General features: G+C 44.5%; 1 pseudogene; it reads left to right on the forward strand.

Moving 5' to 3' along the window:
* The first annotated feature begins 1,809 nt into the window (after positions 1 to 1,809).
* LOC101128148 (nucleoside diphosphate kinase B-like) lies at positions 1,810 to 17,295 on the forward strand (annotated as a pseudogene).
* Positions 17,296 to 24,127: the final 6,832 nt, after the last annotated feature.

Consider the following 24,127-nt stretch of genomic DNA (forward strand, 5'->3'; position numbering starts at 1 on the left):
CAGTCTCCCCATCCATGTCAAGAAAGTGATGGACTAAAGGACCAGAGGAGCTTGGAGGTGACTTCCCGCTGACAGCAGAAGCAGGTGGTCCTCCAGGGGAGCTTCTCTGGGCTCACAAGTGGTTATTTCCCCTGAGAAGGTCACCCAAAGCTGCCCCATGTTGCCACCTCCTTTCTCCTCTTCCAGCTCCTGTCCTTTGAAGGGTGGAAAGAGCTAGAGCTGCGATCAGCACCCAGGACTCAGGGAGCACTGGACTTCCCATCATCACTCACCCATCTGGCTTAACCGCCCCCCCCCCCCCCCACAATCTGGCACCATGCTACTCATAGTCTGGGTCATGGACCAGCAGCCCTGGCATTCCCTTGGAGCGTGTTATAAATGCAGACTCTCAGGCCCCACTCAGACCTACTGAAGCAGAATCTGCATTTTAACAAGCTCCTGGGTGATTCTCAGGCTCATTAAGGTCTGAGAAGTTCTGATGAAGGCTCATTAAGGCTCCCTCCAGGGCATGCCTTGGGCCTCAGGACTGGGCAGGACAGCATTGCGGGGCGGATAAAGGCACAGAGCTGGAGAAGTGCAGGGTGTCCACGTTTGCTCCAGCTGCCATGACAAGTACTCCAGGCTGGGTGGCTTAAACAACAGAAACTGATTTTCTTGCAATTCTGGAGGCAAGAATTCCCAGATCAAGGTGTGTCCTGGGATGGCTTCCTCTGAGGCCTCTCTCCGTGGCTTGTAGGTGGCCGCCTTCTGTCTCTGTGTTCACATGGCATTCACTCTGTGCTTCTCTGTGTCTTAATCTCCTCTTCTTATGAGGACACCACCCGTCAGATTGGGTTAGGGTCCCCCAATGAACTCACTCAAACTTAATGACCTCTTTAAAGACCATGTATCCAAATACAGCCACATTCTGAGGTACTGGGGGTTAGGACATCAGTGTATGAATTCAGGGAGGGACGTGATTCAGCCCATGGCACGGGTATGCACAGGAGGGGCACAAAATGGAAGTCATCAAGCACTCACTATGTGCCAGGCTTGGAGCCAGGTGCTCTGCTTATTTTTTTCACTTAATCCCCAAACAGCCCTCAGAGGTACAAAGTGAGCCACAAACACTGTTGAGGTCCCTCTGTGTGCCAGGCACTGGGCTAGGCACACACATACATCATGGCACGGCGTCCCCACAGAGTCTGCTCCTCATCACACTCACAGGTGTGGAACCTGAGACCCAGTGAGGAAAGAGAGGATGCTCCAGGTCACTCAGGGATGGGGCCAGGACTCAGGTGTTTGTGGTCCATTTTCACCCCTCCTTGTCTACCTCCTTGCCTTGCTGCTTGGGAACAGTGGTTTACAAGTCATTCTGCATTGCCATCAAATAAACTAGAGGGTCTTTTTTTTGTTTTTCTTTTTTGAGATGGAGTCTCACTCTATTGCCCAGGCTGGAGTGCAATGGCGCAATCTTGGCTCCCTGAAAACTCCATCTCCCGAGTTCAAGCGATTCTCCTGCCTCAGCCTCCCAAGTAGTTGGGATTATAGGCATGCACCACCACACTTGGCTAATTTTTGTATTTTCAGTAGAGATGGGGTTTCACCATGTTGGTCAGGCTGGTCTTGAACTCCTGACCTCAGGTGATCCACCCGCCTTGACCTCCCAAAGTGCTGGGATTACAGATGTGAGCCACGGTGCCTGGCCATTAGAGGGTCTGTAATTGTAGAAGACAAAAACAAGTGGTGAAAAACAAAAAGACACCTGCTGGCTGGTGGGGTGTCCTGGAGAAAGGCCACACCCACACCAGGCACCAAGGCTGGTGTGTGATGAATGTGGAACCCCTGGACCCTTTGCAGATGGGGTTCTGGAGATACTCCAGCCTCAGCAAGGGGAGGAGCATATGCTCCAAGCTTGCCAAGTGGGTGATTCCTGCGGTTGGATTTTGGGGCACACTCTGCTCTGGGGAGTGGAGCTCGCAGAGCCATTTTCAGTCCCGGTAAGCCCCCAGTTTCCTTCTGCCACTCTGAGCTCTCTCTACCTATTCCTCATCATCGGGACATTCGTGCATCTACACTGGCAGTCATGGGATTTTTTTTTTTTTGAGACAGAGTCTCACTCTGTCACCCAGGCTGGAGTGCACTGGTGCTATCTTGGCTCACTGCAACCTCTGCCTCCCAGGTGCAAGTGATTCTCTTGGCTCAGCCTCTCGAGTAGCTAGGATTACAGGTGCATGCCACCACACCTGGCTAATTTTTGTATTTTTTTTTTTACTAGAGATGGGGTTTCACCATGTTAGCCAGGCTAATCTCAAACTCCTGGCCTCAAGTGATCCATCCGCCTCTGCCTCCCAAAGTGCTAGGATTATAAGCATGAGCCATGGCGCCCGGCCTGGTCATGGAATTTTAAAGCAGGCAGGGGCCCTGGAAGGACCCAGTGGGCCAGTCCATTGACCCTGGTTTGAGTTACAAACTCCTTGGAGAACCTCAAGGGAGCCATGGCCCCTGTCACTAGGAGAGCACACCTGTGTGCACACACACGTAGACACACCTGACCATTCTCAGCTGCAGGAGCCTCCAGGTGCAAGATTCTGCCTTAGAAGGCTCTACAGCACCTCCGCCCTTGGTGCACACCCTGGGGGATGAGTTCTTACTTTCTGCCGTGCCTGCCCGGGGCTTCGGTGCACCACCCCGGTTACCTCTTTTTATTGGAGCCGACTCTGCCTCCCAGTGGCTTCTTTCCATGGGTCATTGTTCTGCTCCTCAGAGCCACCTGGAATGAGGTCACCATGTCCTCTCTGTGACACAGATGAGAAGATAAGGATCTATATCCCCTGGAGTTCGCCCCTCTCCATGGTGTTCAGCTGTGGCTCTTTCTTCACAGGGCGGGCATCCAGACCCTTCCCAGCCTGTCTTGGCCCCAGGCCCATTCCTGTTTCTCAGTGTTCTCATTAAGGGCTGGCCCCCAAAACACAGAATTCCAGGTGCAGTCTGGCCAGCCTAAGGAGAGCAGATCGCTCATCCCGTTTGTTCTGGATGTTGGCCCCCATTAATATAGCTCTGGAGACAAACATAACACAGCAGATCCACTGAGCTGGGGGTCAACTCAGACTCCCAGATTGTCTCCCTGTAAACAGCTGTGCAGTCACATCTTCCCTTTCCTCTTTCTAGTATTTGTGAGGTTTTAGATGGAAATCCCAGTTTATACCAGATATTTGGTTTTCTATCATGCTCCTTTACTGCTCATAGTGCCCTCAGCCAAAGGCATTTCCACCCCGAGCCTCAGTTTCCTCACAGGTTTGTTGGGATGGTGAAATGTATAAAGTCAATGTTGGGGCTTGGAAGGGTGTTCTCTTTCTGTGTGTTGTTGTTTTGGAAAAGATTTCTGGTTGTTTCCAAAATCCATTTTCTCCCTTTTACATGGAAATAAAACTTTCACCTTGGTGTGCAGACGCTCAGCATGAGACCATAATTCCCAGCCTGTCTTGCGCTAGATGGAAGGACTGGGCAAGCAGTGTGCAATAGTCCCTGCTTATCCACACTTCCCACAGTTTCTGTTACCCAAAGTCCAGAACGATAAGTGATTTGGGGGGAGAGAGAGAGAGAGAGAGAGACAGAGAGAGAGAAGTCACATTCACATTTTTTTATTACTGTGTATTATTATAATTGTTCTATTTTATTAGTTACATTGCTAGTCTTTCACGGTGCCTCATTTATAAATTAAACTTTATCATAGGTATGTATGTATAGGAAAAACATAGTGTATATAGGTTTGGTACTATCTGCAGTTTCAGGCATTCACTGGGGGTCTTGGAACGCATACCCCACAGATAAGAGGGACTCTTGTACTCAATTTCCAGTTGTGCCTTTGAAGAGAGGAGTGTGTCCTCTTTCGTTACCTGCTCCGTGGATGGAGCATAGATGTGTGGGGCGCTATCTGGGATACCTGGATGAGTACAGCCCCTTGGGATGGCAGAGCAATAAGACAGAAGCAGCCTGGGCCCCTGATGACTTCAAAGAGCTGCCTCAGCCTCCTCAGAAAGACTTTCTTTCTTTTTTTCTTTTTTTTTTGAGACGGAGTCTCTTTGTGTCACCCAGGCTGGAGTGCAGTGGTGCAGTCTCGGCTCACTGGAACCTCCGCCTCCCGAGTTCAAGCAATTCTCCTGCCTCAACCTCCAGAGTAGCTGGGATTACAGGCGCGCATCACCACGCCCCGCTAATTTTTGTATTTTTGGTAGAGACGAGGTTTCACCATGTTGGTCAGTCTGCTGTCAAACTCCTGACCTCATGATCCGCCCACCTCGGCCTCCCAAAGTGCTAGGATTTCAGGCATGAGCCACCGCATCTGGCCAGAAGGACTTTCATGTGAGTGAGAGATGAACTCCTATTCTGCATAAGCCGTGTTATATGTGTTGCTCAGCTGAGCCTTGTCACAGCCTAATCAATGAGTTTTTTTGAGGCATTTTATTTAGAAGAGGCAGATACAGGCTCAAATCAATAGGGAAGAAGAGAGGGACTTGCAAATACTCTAAAGAAGCCAATTTTTTTTTCTTTACTTCTGCTTCTTTCCTTCCCTCCTGCCATTTCTCCCCTCTCCTTCTATCTGATCCTTGAACGCTTATTGAGTTCATTTTCTGTACCAGGCTTTCTGCCAGGCACTGTGGATACAGAAATGATTAAGACACACTGTCTGCTGTAGACTAGCAAGGGAGACAGAGGGCATGTAGACATGCCGTCAAGTCCATGTGACAAGATCACCATGGAGGGGTTTACAGGGTGATGGGTGGACTCAAAGGAGCAGCCACCTCTTTTGCTTGGAAAGGTGGGAGGGAGGGAGTCGGAGGATTACGTCTTGAGTTGATCCATGTGGGCTGCATAGAGGTTCTCCAGAAAGAAAAGAGAGGGAACAGCATTCCAAGCAGAGGAAATAGCTTGTGCAAAGTACTAGAAGTGTGCAGGAGCATTGAGTGCGAAGAGCTGTGGGCTCTTTGTGGTGGGAGTGAGGGGTGGAAGACAGCTGATCAGGGACTTGCTTTGCGGCAAAGCACCCTGCCAGAAGTCAGCTCCCTTCTGAGGAGTGCTGAGCATGGAAGAAACAACTGCTTTGCAAACAAACATCTCATGTATTTATTTCCTCTGTTTTCCTCACATCTCTCATCTTTTCCCCTGAATGAGATGCCTCCTGGTTTCACTTAATTTCCACAGGAAACTGGAAGGAGCCACATCTGTCTAAATTCTCCCTAACTCACTCCAGATTTTCAGGGTCATAATATGGCCGCTGAGAGTCAGGGTCTCTGTGGGGTCAGAGGAGACAGCCCCAGAATTGGGGTCTTGTGCCGAGCCCCTTATGGCAGGGGAGGCCAGGCATCAGTTCCCTGCACAATACAGATGTTCAGCAAGGATTTTGTTGGGAGCATAATCAGCGGCCAAGGCGGCCCCTGGAGAGGGGAATGTGGGCCTCGTTCCCATGGGCTCCTGCCCAGTGTTCCTTCGTTCCTGAGTTTTATGTTCCTGGGAGAGGCTGGAGGCCGAGCAATGCTCCAGCTCCACAGCAGCTGCCCCCTCCTCGGAAAGGCAACAACCTCTTTCCTCACATGGCCTTGGGACGTTGGACTCCCAGCCCAGGGACATTGTTTTGTTCACAGCTGCATGCTCATGGCATTTATTTAGGGGACACTTTCTCTTCTGCCACCCACAAGGAGGCAGCTTGGAGCAGAAGGAGCAGAGCTGAGCCTCCAGGGATGGAGGTCTGTTCCTGGAGAAAGTGGCTCCCTCTCTTTGAGGCTCAGTTTCCTCATCTGTAAAACAGAGCAGGCTGGCCCAGGTGGCATCTAAGGTGATGTGTGAACAGCTGTGGACTTTGGAGTCATGCAGACTTGTGTTCTGCGTGGGCCAGTTGGCAGCTGCGTGGCCGTGGGGAGGTCCTGAACCTCCCCAGCTGCGGTGTTCTGTCCTCATCTGTGCATGGAGGACATGGGATCAGGTCATCTTGAAGGGCCTCAAGGGCTTAGTGATGAGGCCAGGAGAGCCCACTCTCGACAACGATGCTGAGGAAAAGCATTTTGTGTTCTCCCTCTTAGCAAAATATTTATAATTCTATGCCTGTTGGAACCAAGCAAGGTCAGCACAAAAGAATTGGCCCTCCACTATCCTAAGAAAACTAAAGCAGGAACAGTAGAGCAAATACCACATGCTCTCACTTGTAAGTGGGATCTAAACATCAAGGACACGTGGCCCCGAGGAGGGGAACAACAGGCACAGGAGCCTACTTGAAGGTAGTGGATGGGAGGAGGGTGAGTTGGGTACTATGCTCATTGTCTTGGTGACAAAATAATCTGTACAGCAACCCCCTGTGACACTCAATTTACCTATATAACAAACCTGCATATATACCCCTGACCCTAAAATAAAAGTTAACAAAATAAATAAGTAAAACAAAACATATGGGAGACCGAGGCGGGTGGATTACCTGAGGTCGGGAGTTTGAGACCAGCCTGGCTAACATGGTGAAACCCCATCTCTACTAAAAATACAAAAATTAGTCGGGTGTGGTGGCACGCACCTGTAATCCCAGCTACTTGGGAGGCTGAGGTGGGAGAATTGCTTGAACTCGAAAGGCAAAGGTTGCAGTGAACCAAGATCATGCCACTGCACTCCAGCCTGGGCAACGGAGTAAGACTCCATCTCAAAAAAAAATAATTTTTTTAACAAAAGAAGAGGCATCCATGATTTACCCTTCCTCCCACCCCTTGCCCCCAGTCTCCACAGATCAGTGGACTGTTTTTTCCAAAGCATAACTGGATGACTCGTTGGGTTGTCCTCTTCCTGCACCCCACCTTACTGTGTCCTCTCACTCACCCTGACCCCTTTCAGACCCTTCAGCAGTCCAAACTACAGCCTCTTCTGGAGCTTGCATTGTCCAAAGGTGACAAGAAGCAGCCCCAATGGGTGAGGATGGGAGGGTGGGGTGGGGGTTTAGCTCCTCCAGCATCTTCATGTGCGTCTCCCAAACCCTCCATCTTGGAAATTCAGGGTGCTATTGGTGTGTGATGATGTTGAGCCATCCAGGTCCCCCGTTCAAGGTGCTGGCAGTCCCCTGTGCCTGCTGCACTCCTGCCCTCCCCACCCACTGCTCCTGCTGGCTGCCTCCCCTCTTTCAGATCTTGGTGTCCTGTCACTCTCCATCCTGATGCCTTGTCTGTCCCCCATCTCATCTTTCAGAGCCCCGGGTGCTTTTTCTTTGGAGAACTCATCATATTTGTAGTTATACATGGGTCTCGTCCTCTCCCATTTGATGCCTGGCTCTTGCAATGGATTATAAATGCCAGGAGGGCAGAGGCCATGCTGGCCTTACCGTATTCCCATTGCCTCACATAGTGCCTGGGAAATAGTTGGCTCTGGACAAATTGTTGTTGAATGACTGAAGAAATGAATCACCCAGTGAATCTAGAATTTGGTGGCAATGTGAGCACAACAGGAAGGCAAGTGGCCGCAAATCATGTTGTACTAGATACAGACTTTGGCACTAACATGGTGGGCACTCAAATCCTAGTGGTGACCCTGGGGACTCCAGGAGGGCAGGCTATTTTCCCTCTCAGCCCCACAGAGGAGAGTGTCTCAAGAAAGAGAAGGTGTTCACCTGTGTTGAGATGTTCCTGAAAGGCCAAGGAAGAAAAGGACTGAGGTATGTCTACTGGACTCAGTCACAGGAGGTTATGGTGACCTTGACAAGAACAGTTTTAAAGGACTGGGGAGTCGGAAACCAGACTGCAGGGGAGGGAGCAGGAGTCAAGGAAGTGGGAATTGTGAGTAGAAATTACTCACGGAGACTATTTCTAGACACTAGACCAGGAATGGGAGGAGAGATGTCATTAGCTGTTTCTTACCAAGAAGGATCACATCAAAATTCATTTGGAAAATTTTTGGAATAATAAAAATGATTCATCTACTAGATGGCCAGCAAAATAAGATGCCTCAACCCCTAGTCCTACTTCTCACCAAAAACTAGACTATGAGAATTGAAGGGACCTCAAAGGCCAGAGGATTCCAACACAGCCCTCTCATCCCATAGACGAGGTGCCTGAGGCCCAGAGAGGGTCAGGGATGTGCCCAAGGTCACACAGCAGATGAGGGGGAAAGACAGGTTTTGAAGCAGGCTCCTGTATGCTCAGCCCATGGCTCTTTTCCCATATTCCATGTCTTTCTTTTCCCTGTCCTTTCTAAACAGTCGTTATTGACTCCAGGAAATGGGAAAGATAGTTATTTTTAGTTTATTCAAAATGAGTAAAATGGGTAATTTTTTTTCTCCCCAATATATCAGATCCAAAATATGTCTTATGTAAGAGCTAACTGGGATGAGAAATGGTCGCACAGTGAGAACAAAGATTTCTTTGACTATTAAAAGTTCCAGAGTGAACCCTAAACTGGCCCAAATAACTGGGCTCAGCTCTCCTTGCCTAGCTGACAGAAGAAGGTTGGGCAGGGCTGTGTGTGTGTGTACATGTGCAAGTGTGTGTGTACAAGTGAGCCCATGTGTGTGTATAGCAGGCTCCCTCTGTGGGGTGATTTCTAGAGCACCAAGACAAGCACCCTGAATCTGAACTTCTTTGATACTATTTATCATCATCATCATCATCATCATCATCATCATGATTAATTCTACTAACATATGTATAAAATTTACCATCTTAATTATTTTAAGTGTATACTTCAGTGTGTTAAGTACACACATGTTGTTTGTTGTGCAACCATTACCACCATCCAGAATTTTCCAGAAACCTTTTTATCTTGCAAAACTGAAACTCTGTACCCATGAAACAACAGCTTCCCATTCCTTCCTCCAAGGCCCTGGAAATCACCATTCTAATTTCTGACTCTATGAATCTGACTTCTCTAGAGACCTGTAAGTGGAATCATATGATGTTTATTCTTGTGTGACTGGCTCATTTCACTCTCAGGACTTATTTGAGTGTGTGCTCCCCATGCCCCCAACACCCCATGAGACACCCTCATTTCAATACCTCTTTGAGTGTGTCCTTGTGCCCCCAACTGCCCATGAGGCACCCTCCTTTCAGCACCTCTTTGAGTGTGATCCTCGTGCTCCCAATCCTCCATGAGACAACCTCCTTTCAGTACCGCTTTGAGTGTGATCCTCGTGTCCCCAGTACCCCATGAGACATCCTCTCCTTTGGCAGAGGATTTGATCCTTGGTTGAAGAGTGGCAAGCAACCCTTGGAAGGAAGCATTTCAAGCTTTACTGGCACTTTTTCTTTAGTGCCAGTCAATGGATAATTCCTTGAGAGCAGGTTTTGATAGGGTAGGGGTGACCCTAGTTGAAAGCCCTGATTGATTATGGGTGGGAAGAGGGAGAGACCTGATGACAGAGAAAAAAAATTGTTCTGCCTGGAAAAATGTTGCTGGGATCATTATAAGTGAATCCACGGAACAGCAATTAGTTTTATAACAAGCCACTTCTGACATTTATGTCCCTAGGTGTGTTGACCTCATGTTATGCTCTGACTTGATTCCTTGGGGAGTCATAAATTAAGTGTCCTCAAAGGACTGCTAGCAATAATCATAATAATCCTCTTGTATTTTGGTTGCATTTTGGGACACACTTTCATTTATATTATTTTATTTGATCAAAATGACAACAATGTGTGCTCATTAGAATATGACTTATCATCTTCACTTTTCAGGTGAGGAAGCCGAAGTTCAGTGGGTGGAAGGGACCTGCTCAGGCTTGTACAATCACTTGTTGGTATCACTGGATCGAGAACCCAAGTCTTTAGCCCAGGCCTTTTTCCACTGTTCCACATTTTGCTGGAGTTTTCTCCCCTCGACCTCTCATTTGACCTCAGACTCAATCCTTCTCCAAGAATAACGCGTCACTATGCAGATGCTCAAATTAGAAACTCCAGAGTTGTCCTTGACATTCCCTTGCTCCAGTTTCATATCCAGTCTTCAATTAAGCCCTGTTGTTTTTAATTCCTGAATATGTTTTCAATACTCCCGCTTCTCTGCAAGTCTGGACCGGCAGCGTCCAGGCCTTTTTCTCTTACCTGGAGTTAATCCTTTAGACTGTCATGATGCCCTTTCTGTTCTTCTCTTCCTCTGTTATTTCCTGGGAAATGTGGATTTGAACAAGGTTAGACGAGTTTTCATATTGTAGAATTTCTCAGACCTTCTGATCTGCTAAGAATGGTCATGGTGACTTGCCAAAGTAAGGGGTTGTGTGTTTGCCATACCCTAAAATTACTTGATCTTTCCTGGACCCCTGCGGTTTATCTCTACCCTCTCCCCCATCCATTTTCCACGCTGAAGCCGCATACACCTCTGCTAACTGCAAAACTGCCCTCCCCATCCCTCCCCATGCTCCTCCTACCCCTCTGGCCTTCCAGTCCCTCTGACACGTGGTAAGATACACATGCCCTGCCAGGGTCCCCTCTGCCTGACTTCTCTATCACCAGCTGTGGCAGTGTCGGTTGCTGGTGCTCACAGCTGTCTCCTCTGGGAGCCACCTTACCAGGGAGGCCACATTCCCTGGAGCTCCAGAAGCATCTCATAACCAATATCTGACATGGTGCTTGCAGTGCCTTTTACTTATTTCTCTTTCTCTTTATTTTCCAATAGCTGGGACTACAGGTGTATACAACCATGCCCAGCTAAATTTTTTTTTTTTTTTTTTTTTTTAGAGACAGGGTCGACCTATGTTTCCCAGGCTGGTCTTGGACTCCTGGCATATTAGTCTGTTTTCACACTGCTGTAAATAACTACCTGAGGGTGAGTAATTTATAAAGAGAAGAGTTTTAATTGACTCACAGTTCTGCATGGCTAGGAAGGCCTCAGGAAACTTACAGTCATGGCAGAAGGTGAAGGGAAAGCAAGGTATATTTTACATAGTGGCAGAAGAGAGAGACAGAGAGAGAGCAAGTGGGGGAGGTGATGCACTTTAAAACCATCATTTCTCATGAGAACTCACTCACTCTCATGAGAACATCATGGGGGAAACTGCCGCCATGATCCAATCGTCTCCCATCAGGCCCCTCCTCTGACAAGTGAGGATTACAAGTCGAGATGAGATTTGGTGGGGGACACAGAGCCAAACCATTATCACCTGGCTTCAAGCAATGCTCCTGCCTCAGCCTCCTGAGTTGTTGGAGTGAGTCACTGCTCCCAGCCCAAGATTTATTGTTGTTAAAAGGTCATCATGCTGGTGAGGAGATCAGAACCCAGGCATTCTGATACACAGCTGGTAGGAAAATAAGTTAGTACCACCATTTGAATATGGCCCTCTGGGGCAGAGTTTGTCTCTGTGTTCACCCCTGGATCTCCAGTGCCCAGAACCATGCCTGGCACTTGGGCACTCAATTAAAATTTGTTGAATGAATGTAAGACAATTTGACAATACATCATGAAGCTTAAGTTTTCATATCCCATTGTTTAGTAATTCCACTTCCTACGGAAACTCTTAAAAATTAGAACAAAGATATTTGTATAAGGACATTCCTCACATTCATTTTTACACTCATAAAACTGGAATCAACCTAAGTGTCCACAGGATGGTGACTAGCTTAATTACAGCACATCCACACTGAGAAATCTGATATAATTGATAAAAATAACATATTCAAAGAATATTGGGCATATAGGATTATGCTATTGATAAATACTAAGTGAAAACAATTTAAAACTCTATATACAGTATAATCTTAATTTTGGGGGGAAAAAACCCAAATCACACTTGTTAATAGTGGGTTGCAGTGATTTTACTTATTTCTTGTTCTCTTTATTTGCCAAAATGCCCACAATGAATATGTGTTGCTTTTGTAGTCAGAAAAAAAAAGCTTTGAAAAGGAAAGCATAGTTTATAACAAAATTGTGAGCAGCCAGGAAAAATGGGAATAACTTGTAATAGTATTTTTCCCACTAATACTTCATAATAGATCATTTTATGGTAGGTTAAAGAACATACCTCCTTATTAAATTGGCCTGGCTTTGTTTGGACAACAATGAGGATTAGATTTCATGAGACACTTTGCATTGTTTTCATGCTCTTAGTGTATATTTTTCCATGACTTGGAAAATCTTAAAATACTGGCTCCACTTAAAAAAAAAAAGTTTCACAACTCCTTTGACTGGAATTGATTTCTCCGGTGGCTCCAGGGTCTGTAAAAGGCATCAGGATGCCACAAGGCATTGACCTTTATTCTTTGCCTCGGTCAGAGAATTTCCCTATGACTGGCTCAAGGTTTCCAAGAGGAAGGCAATTAAATGACCTAGCACAATTGCATGGATCCTCGGCCCTGGGCTTATCTTGATTAGGAGGAAGTGGCTATCTAGTTGTTCCAAATTTAGAGCATAGAAAAGAGCCGGATGTCTGAGACTATCACACGGAGAAAGCCTTAACCCCTTGGGGCTTTTGCCGTACTCACCACTTCCCTGATATCTGGCTGTGTCCATCTTGACGCAGAGCACAGGGACCTTTGGGTTACAATTTTCCCCTTCCCAGCAAGTCTGTCCTAGCTTCAAAGTCCACTGAGAGGCTCCTTTCTGTGCTAAGATTGAAAAGATGCTGGGCACATACCTCCTGAGAGATTTCGTGGCTTATGCTAAAGGTTCTGTCATCTCTAAGACTGAGTTCAGAATCCTGAGGCTGGTGGTCATGACCCTTCACCATCTGGCCCCCTGCTGCCCCTCTCCCATTGTTCATCTCTACTACAGTGACAGAGAAGTGTTTATGAGAGCGAACTCCAGGGACTAGAAACAGATCTTGTCCCTGCCACCAGGAAGCTTACGGAATAGTAGGAAGGCAGAAATTCAGCACACGGAGGGGAGTACATTCGCAGCCCGGCAGAGATCTGGCCTTAAAGACCAGATTGGCTTCTTCCTAGTTGTATGATTTTGGACGAATTATTTTATACCTCTCTGTCTTTGCCATCTCATCTGTTAGAGGGGGATATTAATATTACTAATAATACCAAATTCATAAGATATTTGTGAGCTTTACATTATTTGATATGTGTGAAGCACTCAGTACAATGTCCGCTATATACCTTTGTCCCTCAGTATCCATGGGGCATTGGTTCCAGGACCCCTCCAAGGATACCAAAATTTAAGGATGCTTAAGTCCCTGATATAAAATGGTGTAATATTTGCATAGAACATGTGCACATCCCCCAGATACTTTAAATCATCTCTAGATTGCTTATAATAGCAAACACAATGTAAATGCTATGTAAATAGTTGTTATACTGTATTGTTTAGGAAATAATGACAAGGAAAAGAGTCTGTACATGTTCAGTACAGAAGACACCATCCATTTTTCCCCCTGAATAATATTTTCAATCCACAGTTGGTTGAATTCACAGATGCAGAACCTGCAATATGGAGGGCCGGCTGTACTCAGTGCTTAGTACATGTTAACTCTTAGAGAAAATTCATTCACTTAGAGAAAATTTGCTGAGCTCTGACTAGGTGCTGGGCACTGTGCCAGATGCTGTAAATTGCAAAGGGGATAATGCACAGTCCCTGGCCTCATCCCAAAAAAACCCGTATTTTATTGATGGAGATGCAAATGGGAATGGACCAAGGTAGCATAGCTCCAGGCACCTTGTTCCAGAAACCCTGGTCTCCTCTCTTTTCCAAATGTGCCATGCACTTTCGTGATCTGTGCTGTTGTTCCTTTTCTCTAAAAAGCTTTCCCTTTTCCTCAGCCACTGAAAACATTCAAGATCTGGCTTATGGTGTGTCATCAACACCATGAAGCCTTCCCTGACCCCCAAACCAGAATCATGGACTCTCCTGTGTCTCCATCGTGCTTTGTATAAACTCTCTGCCTCTCATCTTCCCCTCAGCCAGGGCTGGTCATTAGAGAAACATCTCCCAATAGGCTGGAAGCTCTTTGAAGGCAAGTTTTATGCTTCACTTATTTCCATGTCCCAGTGTCCAGCACAGGGCCAGGCACATTGTAGATGTTTAGGAAGTGTTTGTTGATTGAATGAATGAATGAAAGCACATCTCACATCATAGAATAAATTGTTGCACTGATAGTGAGGAGAGATGCTTCCTTTCCAGCATAATATTCTATGAGACCACAGAATTTGCTCTGCAAATAGTTGGGTTCCTTCTACTAATTCCATCTGCTGCTGTGAACAAGGCTAAGTTTACTTAATCACAGGTAAGTTGGAGAAAGTGCCTGCCCAAGGGGTCTGTCCTGAGCATGGCTTTCCAATTGTAATATTGTCAGGAGCATCCTGAAAGGGTTAAGACCCTTGCCTTGGTGCTGGTCTTGTGCCAGTCCATTTGGTGTTCACAGTGTAGAGATTATTTAACTGGAAATGGAAGCCAGTATTAAGGCCAATATTGCAACAGAAATAATTGAATGTAAAAACCACATGTGCTTTGGGGACTGGGACACAGAAATTTAATTTTAGTTTCCTCACTTATTTGTTGGGTGATGTAGGAAGGCTCTTTCCTCTCTCTGAACCTCATCCATTAAATGGGGATCATAGGAGGCTGGAGTTGGGGAGGTTGGACTGATCAATCTGTAAGTTCCTTCCGGCTGTGATATGCCCTGTCTGTCACTTATATGATATCAGATAAACTAAAGGCCAACTGAAACAAATTGCTGGAAAGTGATGTGGAGGGTGTTCTGGGAGAGGATCCCAGTCCTCATGAGGTCAAGCTCATAGTTTAGGAACCAAAAGCTCAGAAATGCTCTGAAACCACAGACGATCTAATCCACCCACTGGAGATTCAGCACATATTTGCTCAAAATTGCAAACTAAAAGCAGACATTTTTGGGTTGTTTGGAGGATGCATGGCTAGACCTAACCTGGGTGGTGAGTGTACAGGGCAATTCATGCAAATGGGAGAGACCCTGTCTGCTGTCTGGGACCTGCATCCTATTGGCGGGAAGGGCATTCCTGGCCCGCCCACCCTGGCCATCAGGACATAAAGATTCCTTGCTTGGGTCTTGCTCAGGTACTGTGCTTTAAGAACCTCAATGTTCTTTTGACTCACTATTTTATAGAGACAACAGCAGGGTCAGTTGAAAAGAATTGAAATCCACTCTCAGAAGTGACTTGCAGCACATACTTTTTTGAAAAAAATTGAGAGGTAATTCACACACCGTAAAATTTGCCCTTTTCGAGTATCTAATTCAAGGGTTTTTAGTATATTCTCAAAGTTCTGCAATCATCTCTGCTGTCTAATTCCTGAATAGTCTCATCACTCCAAAAGATATATTGAGGCCAGGGGCGGTGGCTCACGCCTGTAAGCCCAGCACTTTGGGAGGCCGAGGTGGGTGGATCACGAGGTCAGGAGTTTGAGACCAGCCTGGCCGATATGGTGAAACCCTGCCTACTAAAAATACACACACACACGCACACACCCACAAAAGCTGGGAGTGGTGGTACACACCTGTAGTCCCAGCTGCTCAGGAGGCTGAGGCAGGAGAATCAGTTGAACCCGGGAGGCAGAGGTTGCACTGAGCCGAGATTGCGCCACTCACTCCAGCCTTGGCGACAGAGCAAGACTCCGTCTCAAAAATATATATATATATACCTTGTGTATGTTAGCAGTCACTTCCTACTCCCCTCTCCCCTGTGCCCTTGGCAACCACTTTTGTCTCTGTGGATTTGCTTATTCTGAACTTTTCATATAAATGGAATCATACAACGTGGAACCTCCTGGGTCTGTCTTCCTTCATTTTGCATAATGCTTTTAAGGTTCATTTGTGCTGACTATATATTTTTCTGAACAATTAAAAATTACAGGCTCCTGCAGCACAGTGCAGCTGCCACCTGGCCCAACCAGCTTCTTGGACCATGGCCAACCTGAGTGCACCTTCATCACCATCAAGCCAGACAGTGTGCAGCATGGCCTGGCTGGCAAGATCATGAAGTGCTTTGAGCAGAAGAGGTTCCACCTCGTGGCCATGAAGTTCCTCTGGGCCTCTGAGAACATCTGAAGCCGCACTACTTTCACTGGAAAGACTGCCCATTCTTCCCGAGGCTGGCAAAATACAGGAACTCAGGGCCTGTCTTAGCCATGGTCTGGGAGGGGCTGAATGCGGTGAAGACAGGCCGAGTGATGCTTGGGGAGACCAATCCAGTGGATTCTAAGCCACACACCATTTGCAGGGACTTCTCTATTCAGGTGGGCTGATGCATCATTCATGGAAATGGCTCAGTAGTAAGTGCTGAAAAAGAAATCAGCCAGGCTGGGCATGGTGGCTCACACCTGTAATCCCAGCACTTTGGGAGGCCAAGGAGGGTGGATCATGAGGTCAGGAGATCGAGACCATCCTAGCTAACACGGTGAAATCCCGTCTCTATTAAAAATACAAAAAATTAGCTGGGCGTAGTGGCGGGTGCCTATAGTCCCAGCTACTCGGGAGGCTGAGGCAGGAGAATGGCATGAACCCGGGAGGCAGAGGTTGCAGTGAGCCGAGATTGTGCCACTGCACTCCAGCCTGGGTGACAGAGCGAGACTCAGTCTCAAAAAAAAAACCAAAGATGTCAGCTTATGGTTGAAACAACAGATGCTGGAGTGGATGTGGAGAAATAGGAACGCTTTTACACTGTTGGTGGGAGTGTAAATTAGTTCAACCATTGTGGAAGACAGTGTGGTGATTCCTCAATGATCTAGAATGAGAAATACCATTTGACCCAGCAATCCCATTACTGGGTATATACCCAAAGGATTATAAATCATTTTACTATAAAGACACATGCACATGTATGTTTATTGTGGCACTGTTCACAATAGCAAAGACTTGGAACCAACCCAAATGCCCATCAATGATAGACGGGATAAAGAAAATGTGGCACATATACACCATGGAATACTATGCAGCCATAAAAAATGATGAGTTCATGTCCTTTGCAGGGACATGGATGAAGCGGGAAACCATCATTCTCAGCAAACTAACACAAGAACAGAAAACCAAACACCGCATGTTCTCACTCATAAGTGGGAGTTGAACAATGAGAACACATGGACACGGAGGGGAACATCACACACTGGGGCCTGTCGGGGGCTGGGGGGCTAGGGAAGGGATAGCATTAGGAGAAATACCTAATGTAGATGATGGGTTGATAGGTGCAGCAAACCACCATGGCAGGTAGCATGGCACCTATATAACAAACCTGCATGTTCTGCACATGTATCCCAGAACTTAAAGTATATATATATATAAAAAACCCAACCAACCAAACAAAAAACAACAACAAAAAAGAAATTAGCCTATGGTTTAAGCCCAAAGAACCAGTTGACTACAGATCTTGTGCTTATGACTGGGTCTATGCGTGATAGGTGGACACAGTAGCGGTCTCTTTCAAGAACTGCTTGGAGTGTCCTTGGACATAGCTCTTCATTCCACTGACTTAGAAGCAGAAGCAACAGAATTGATCATTCTTTTCTAGAGCATATTTACCCATAAAGCCATGGAAACTAGAAAAAAATGTGTATATGCCTATCAACCTTCCAATAGCATACATTTGAGCTTGGTGTGATCTACCAACCTCTACTTAGTAGAACGAATAAAGGGCTGGGCTAGTCTAGATAGGTCTGTTCCAGGTCCTCTCTTCTTCATTAGTCCAGTTCAATTTTGGCCTTTTAAGAAAGATGCAGACCTTTAAAATTAAGAATAAAATCTTTGATAGTTTCATTTTTTTGTTCCATCTTTGCTGGCAGGTTTAAAAGTCTTTTCCCTGCCCAATGTTATTTAAATACATGTACATATTTTCCTGTGTGTGTATTTAAAACATACTTTCATGGTTTCCTTTTTATGTTTACAGCTTTAATTCTTCTGGAATGTGTGAGTGGTGTGAGGTAGGTATCTACTTTTATTTTTTCTCATGTGGTTAGCAAGTTGCACTGCCACACATTTTTTCCTCATTGACTTGGAAACAACAGCATTACCATATCCTACTTTTGACATATAGTTGAGATTACTGATGCACTTTCTTTCCTGCATTGGTCTGTCTTTCCTTCAGCTGCTAATATACTGTTAAATTTCTTGCCCCTTTATGATATAATTTAATATTTGTTAGGATAAGTTCATATTATCACTCATATTAAAAATCCCTAATCATTGCCGTGTGTTTATTATTCTAGCTTAGCCTTGTTAATGTAATATGCTTCTTTTGTGTCATGTGCATTGCTGCATTATTTAAGAATTTTAAATTCTGTCTTAGCAAACAATTAGAAGCCAGTAGCTGTGTAACATGTGATAGATAAAGTTGGCCGAGCCTACATGGGCTGAACAGAGACAAGACGGGATGGGAGGACCAAGGAAACACTACATATTCATGAGGCCTGAGACACCAAATGTTTATGACAGCTACACCATCCTTAGACCAGCTCTAACTGCCACCTTGGATCTCGACGACAAGAGCCACCTCTGAGATGACTGTAAAGAGAATCACAAAGGCCTGGGTCTTTGGTGTCCTTGAGCTACAAAAGCTCCCTCTAACTTAGGCGAGAGTGGAAGATACTTCTATTTTGTTTAAGCCATGATTACATGAAGCTGAACATAATCCCAACTAAATCACCCCTAATTTCATTTTTATATTTGGTTGTCTGAATTAGAATTTGCAGGACGGTGTTAATAACACTGATAACAGTGGACATTCTTTTGGTTACTGATGCAAACAGGACTGCTGCTGGTATTTCACCAGTAAGCTTCTTGCTGGATTTGGTTTTACATAGAGTACATTTGTCACTTTAAGAAAATGCATCATCAATGATAGTGATAATGAAATGTTAAATTTTCTCAGATTTTTTTGGTCATCTATCAAAATAATTACATGGCATTTCTGCTTTGCTATATTGAGATAATGAATTATACTAAGGTTTTTCTAAAGTTGAAACATACATACAACCCCAATCTTTTTTCTGTATCTCTTCTGTTCACTTCCTTACATAGATGCTCCGTTATAGCTCTTGGCTCTCTCCTCAACCTTCCTTTCATCATTTTTGTCTCCTTAATAATTTCTTCTGAGTTCTGGGGAAGTTGCTCAAGTTTGTCTTCTGATTTCTTGCTCTCCAAAGTGTGATCCAGGGACCAGCAGTATTACCTGAGAGTTTGTTAGAAATGAAAATTCTTGGACCCCCACCCCAGACCTACTGAATCTGCATTTTAACAAGATTCCCAGGTAATTCATGTGCACACTGAAATTTGAGAAATGTTCTAAAATTCCTGGCTGGGCATGGTGGCTCATGCCTGTAATCTCAGCCCTTTGGGAGGCTGAGGCTAGTGGATTGTCTGAGCTCAGGAGTTTGAGACCAGCCTGGACAAATACAAAAAGTTAGCTGGGCGTGGTGGCAGGCACCTGTAATCCCAGCTACTTGGGTGGCTGAGGCAGGAGAATGGGTTGAACCCAAGAGGCAGAGGTTGCAGCGAGCTGAGATCACGCCACTGCACTCCAGCCTGGGCGAGAGTGAGACTCTGTCTCTCTCTCTCTCTCACACACACACACACACACACAGACACACACACACAAGAAATGCTGTAAAATTCTGGCAAAAGAGGGAACCCTTTCCAGGTTTTCACCGACAATGGTGCTTTTTCCCATTATTACAGTAGTTTGGTTATTTTAGTACAAATTTAGGAGAAGAAGGCATTGGGTCACCATTGAGGATCAGAACTCTTAGTGGCAGGATATGAGGAAGGGCAGTTGGCTGCTGTATCTGATGACATGAGATGAAGCTGACAGTCCAAAGGTCATCAAAATCACGAGCAGGCCTCAGTCCAACAAGAAAGAATCCTTGTGTTACATTTCTGAAGGGCAGTAGGCCTCCTCCAGAGGGTCTTGCCCACATTCATTTGACAAATTTACAGATGCCAGCTGGTATCTACACGAAAGCCTCTTGTCCTAAGCTGATAGAGAGGAATAAAGGGATTCCTGTAGAATGGTTTGGTTTCAAGAATGCATTTTCCTCTTTTCTAGGTAAGTGGAAGAAACTCCTGAGGTTATTGATGAGACAGATGTCCTTCTGTGCCCCAGCACTGTGCCTGAGGGCTGCCTGGGGGTTGGGGGAGGGAACTCACAGCCCTGAATTATGAGTATTTGCATATGGAAAGATACATTTTTTAAAAGAAGACATCATATTGCCTATACCCAATTCTCATCTGTCATGGCAGATTGGCTGGAAAAATCGTGGGAAGGCACAAAAAGCTATTGAAATGATTCTAAAGAGAAAAAGAATCTTTCAGACAAACTGGCTCATTCCTTATTTATCGCCACAAAACCCTTTATTCCCTGGAGAATGTTGAAACAATACTGGCGCATAACTCTCATTGTGGAATTGAAAAAACATCCTACCTTTCTTAATAGTTTCATGAAATTGTTGTCTCAACAGGAAATTCTGGTCATTGTCACACATTCTTCTTGTTTATTATTAGTAATAATAACCCTTGCATCAGTATTGTGCTCTAATCTTTACAAAGTTTCTCCACACAAAGTAGCTCATTGATCTCTCCTGACAATCTTGTGAAACAGAGCAGGGTGGGTGGGCACTGATGTGCCCATTTCATGGAACTGGGGCCCAGAGGAATTAAAGGACTTCCTCATGGGCATAATGGGCAGTAAATGGCAGCTGCAGGGCTCACACTTAGGTTTTCTAGCTGCAGGGGAGATTTCCAAAGCACATTTGGCCAAGCTTGGCCAAGCGTCTTTGATCCTTACTCTTCCCAGTACAATTATTTGGACTTTTTGCAGTTTGTGCATATACAAAACAATAAGGAGGATCACAATCCACATGGAAAGTTCATTCTCCAAAGTTTTGAGCTAAAATGTAATGCTCTAGTGAGGTGGCATTCTTCAGATTAGACTTAGATTGTTAGACATCTCCTGTTCCCTAGAAACTGTCTATGTAAATCCCCTTGTACTTATTACACACCATTGTTGAACTTATGCCAGGAATTCACTGCAGCCTCAATAAGGTGTGATTTATTACAAATCTGGAACAAATAACTGTTTATAAGTTCTTTTTTGTTCTCTAAATTTGATTCATCTCACCCGATGAGTAGGGTGAAGGCATCTTATTTCTGTTGTTCTGTAAACTGTCTTCTACTCCTCATTTTCTCCGCACTGAACATTTCAAATTTCCCCAGATGTTCCACTTATTTTCCCCACTCAAAGCCCTTGCATATATTCTCATTCCTAGAATACCCCTTACCTTCTTTACCTTCACCACTTTCCTCACTCTTCCTACCCTTAAAAGGACCTAGTTAAAGAGCTATTCCTCTGTGAGGCCTTTCGGATCCAAAGTTAGGCATACTTGCGTTCCTAAAAGCACTTTGAATGCATCTCTGTCATACCATGGACCTATCACAGTGTGAAATCTATTTCATTTAGCTCCATGTAAACTGGGAATTCCAACTGGATTGGGAGCTACTTTGGGGAATGAAGGACATCTTATTCCTCTTTATTTCCCTTGAACTTGGAACCTGACAACTGATATGAATTCATTAAGGGATGATTTAATTTCCTTCAGGTTTTATTGCATCAGGAACTCCTTTTGACCAGGTATCACTTTAGTTTTTTCAGTTTAGGTGATAGGAAAGTCTTAAAGGGGACTATTCAAATACGGTAGGAGTGAGTTATTATAGCCAATTATTTTAAAGAACAGGAGGTAAAGTAAAGTTGTCTCCAGATTTATCTTAGATTCTATTCCTTTATGTCACCAGGTGAGAGTTACTTTAGTGTAGAGCTGCTTTTTCAACACGCGTTATGACTTTATCCAGGACTAGCCTATCTAGAGGAATTCTGAATTGTCTTTGGTACCAGGGCGTTTTCCCCCGAGTTCCTTTACAGTTCAGGAATTGATATTCAATAGTTCTCAACCTTGACAATACATTGGGATCACTTAGGGAGTTTAAAAAATACTGGGGTGAAATTTTCATGGGTCCTCCGAAGTCTTTCACTGAGTTTGAAACTGTACATGCACAGAGTGACACTCTGAGAGACCTGGCAAGTAATAGCTACTGGAGGACGATGAGCTCAACAGAGATTTTGGTAGTGTCAGTGCTGACAGATGTTGGAATTCTGACTAACCATATTAGAGTCACCTTACTGAATACCCTAGACATTCAGTTGAGACTGCAGAAAGGTTGTGTCTTATTATCTTTAGAAAAAAGTGAACTGCCTTCCAGAAAGAAAGTTACAACACTCTTCAGAGGAAGTGAACACAGTCCAGACTCTCAATGTGGTAGCCACAATGTGCAACAAAGAAATTAAAATTACTAGAAATGTAAAGATGTAGGGAAAGTCACGCCAACTAGTTGAAAGAACAGTCAGTAAAAACAGATCCAGGGATGATACAGATAATGAAATTAGTAGACAAGGAATTTAAAATAGCTATTATCAATATGTTTGCGGATTTCACAGTTTGTGAAAAATCCACAATATGTTTGTGGATTTTTATCATTTCCATTTTTCTGATGAGATTCCCCCATCTGATAAAAAAAAGAGAGAACCAAATAGAAATTCTAGAACTAAAATTTTAATATCTGAAATTTTAACAAATTCACTAGATTGGATAAGAGCAGATTGAACACTGCAGAAGAAGTGCAAAGTAGTTGAAAAGGCAAATATGTGGGCACATTAACAGATTTGTTTTCTTAGTATCTCAGCTAGGTGATCAAGGTCATCATCAATAGTCATGAATTATGTTGATGGTACGTACCCTTGGTATGATGTGATGAGAATAGCATGTTACCTCTATGGTCTTCCTCCCCGTAACTCATAACCCCAGTATCATCATGAGAAAAACATTAGAAAAATCCAACTGAGGTACATTCTACAAAATACCTGATAAATACTCCTCAAAACCGTTAAGGTCATCAAAAACAAGGAAAGTTTGAGAAACTGTCACAGCCAAGAGGAGTCTAAGGAGACACAATTACTAGATATTATGTTGCATCATAGGTGAAATGTTGAACACGAAAAGGACATCAGGTAAAAAGTAAAGAAACCTGAATAAAGAATGAGCTTTGGTTAAGAATGTACCAATAATAGTTCGTTAATTGTAACAAATATACCATACTAATGTAAGATGTTAATAACAATTGAATCTAGGTGCAGGATATGTGAGAACTCTTGCTACTACCTTTGTCATTTTTTTGTAAATCTAAAAGTGTTCTAAAATAGTTTATTTAAAATAATAAAATGACAATAACAAGGGCTGTCAAGGACATGGAGCCACTGAAACTCACATTCTTTGCTGGTAGGAATGTAAAACGGTATAGTTTTGGAAGTTTCTTATGAAGTTAAACATGCACTTATCACATAACCCAGCAATCTCACTCCTGGGCATTGAGCCAAGAGAAATAAAAACATATTTCCTTATGAAGACTTGTATGTGAATGTTTACAGAGGTTTTATTCAGAGTCACCACACACTGGAAGAAACAAAAATGTCCACCAACTTCTAACTGAATAAATAAATTGTGTACATCCTTACAATGGAATACAACTAAGCAATAAAAAAGGAATGATCTCTATCATAAAAACCATGAATGACTCTGAAAAGCATTATGCTAAGTAAAGAAAGTCAGACACAAGAGTTCATACTGTATCATTCTATTTACATGCAATTCTAGAACAAGCAAAGCTAATCTAAGGTTAAAAAAATCAGAACAACGGTTGCATCGTTAGCTCTGAAGACTGAGGGTGAGGATGATTACGAAGGGGCAAGAGGAACTTTCTGAAGTGATGGAAATGTTCTACATCTTGATAGGCTGTGGGTTACATGGGTGAATGCATTTGTGAAAACATATCAAGATGTGTTCAAAGGTATGCAAAGTATATCTCAATTTTCAAAGAGAAGGTTAAAATGTGGATGCCTGAGATTCTAATTTTAATTATTCCATACGTAGCCTTTGAGATTTTTAAAAGCTCCCATAACCAAAGTTAAAAATCACTGTTATAAGTATTTGCCTAGTGATAGGATCACCCGTCATTTCTGTTTGTCATGTGGATGCTTCTCTCTGGCTTTGTTGTGTGGATCCTGGAAGTTGGATGCATGGGTGTACATACCTGCTTGGTCGTTGGGTCCCCTGAAGATGGTTAATTGGCAAGCAACAAGTGCCAAAGGCTCAAGAAGAAGACAGGAGCAGGATGGAGCCCCCAAAAGCC

The sequence above is a fragment of the Gorilla gorilla genome, chromosome 13 (assembly GCF_029281585.2).
Source record: "Gorilla gorilla gorilla isolate KB3781 chromosome 13, NHGRI_mGorGor1-v2.1_pri, whole genome shotgun sequence".
NCBI classification, from domain to species: Eukaryota; Metazoa; Chordata; class Mammalia; order Primates; family Hominidae; genus Gorilla; species Gorilla gorilla.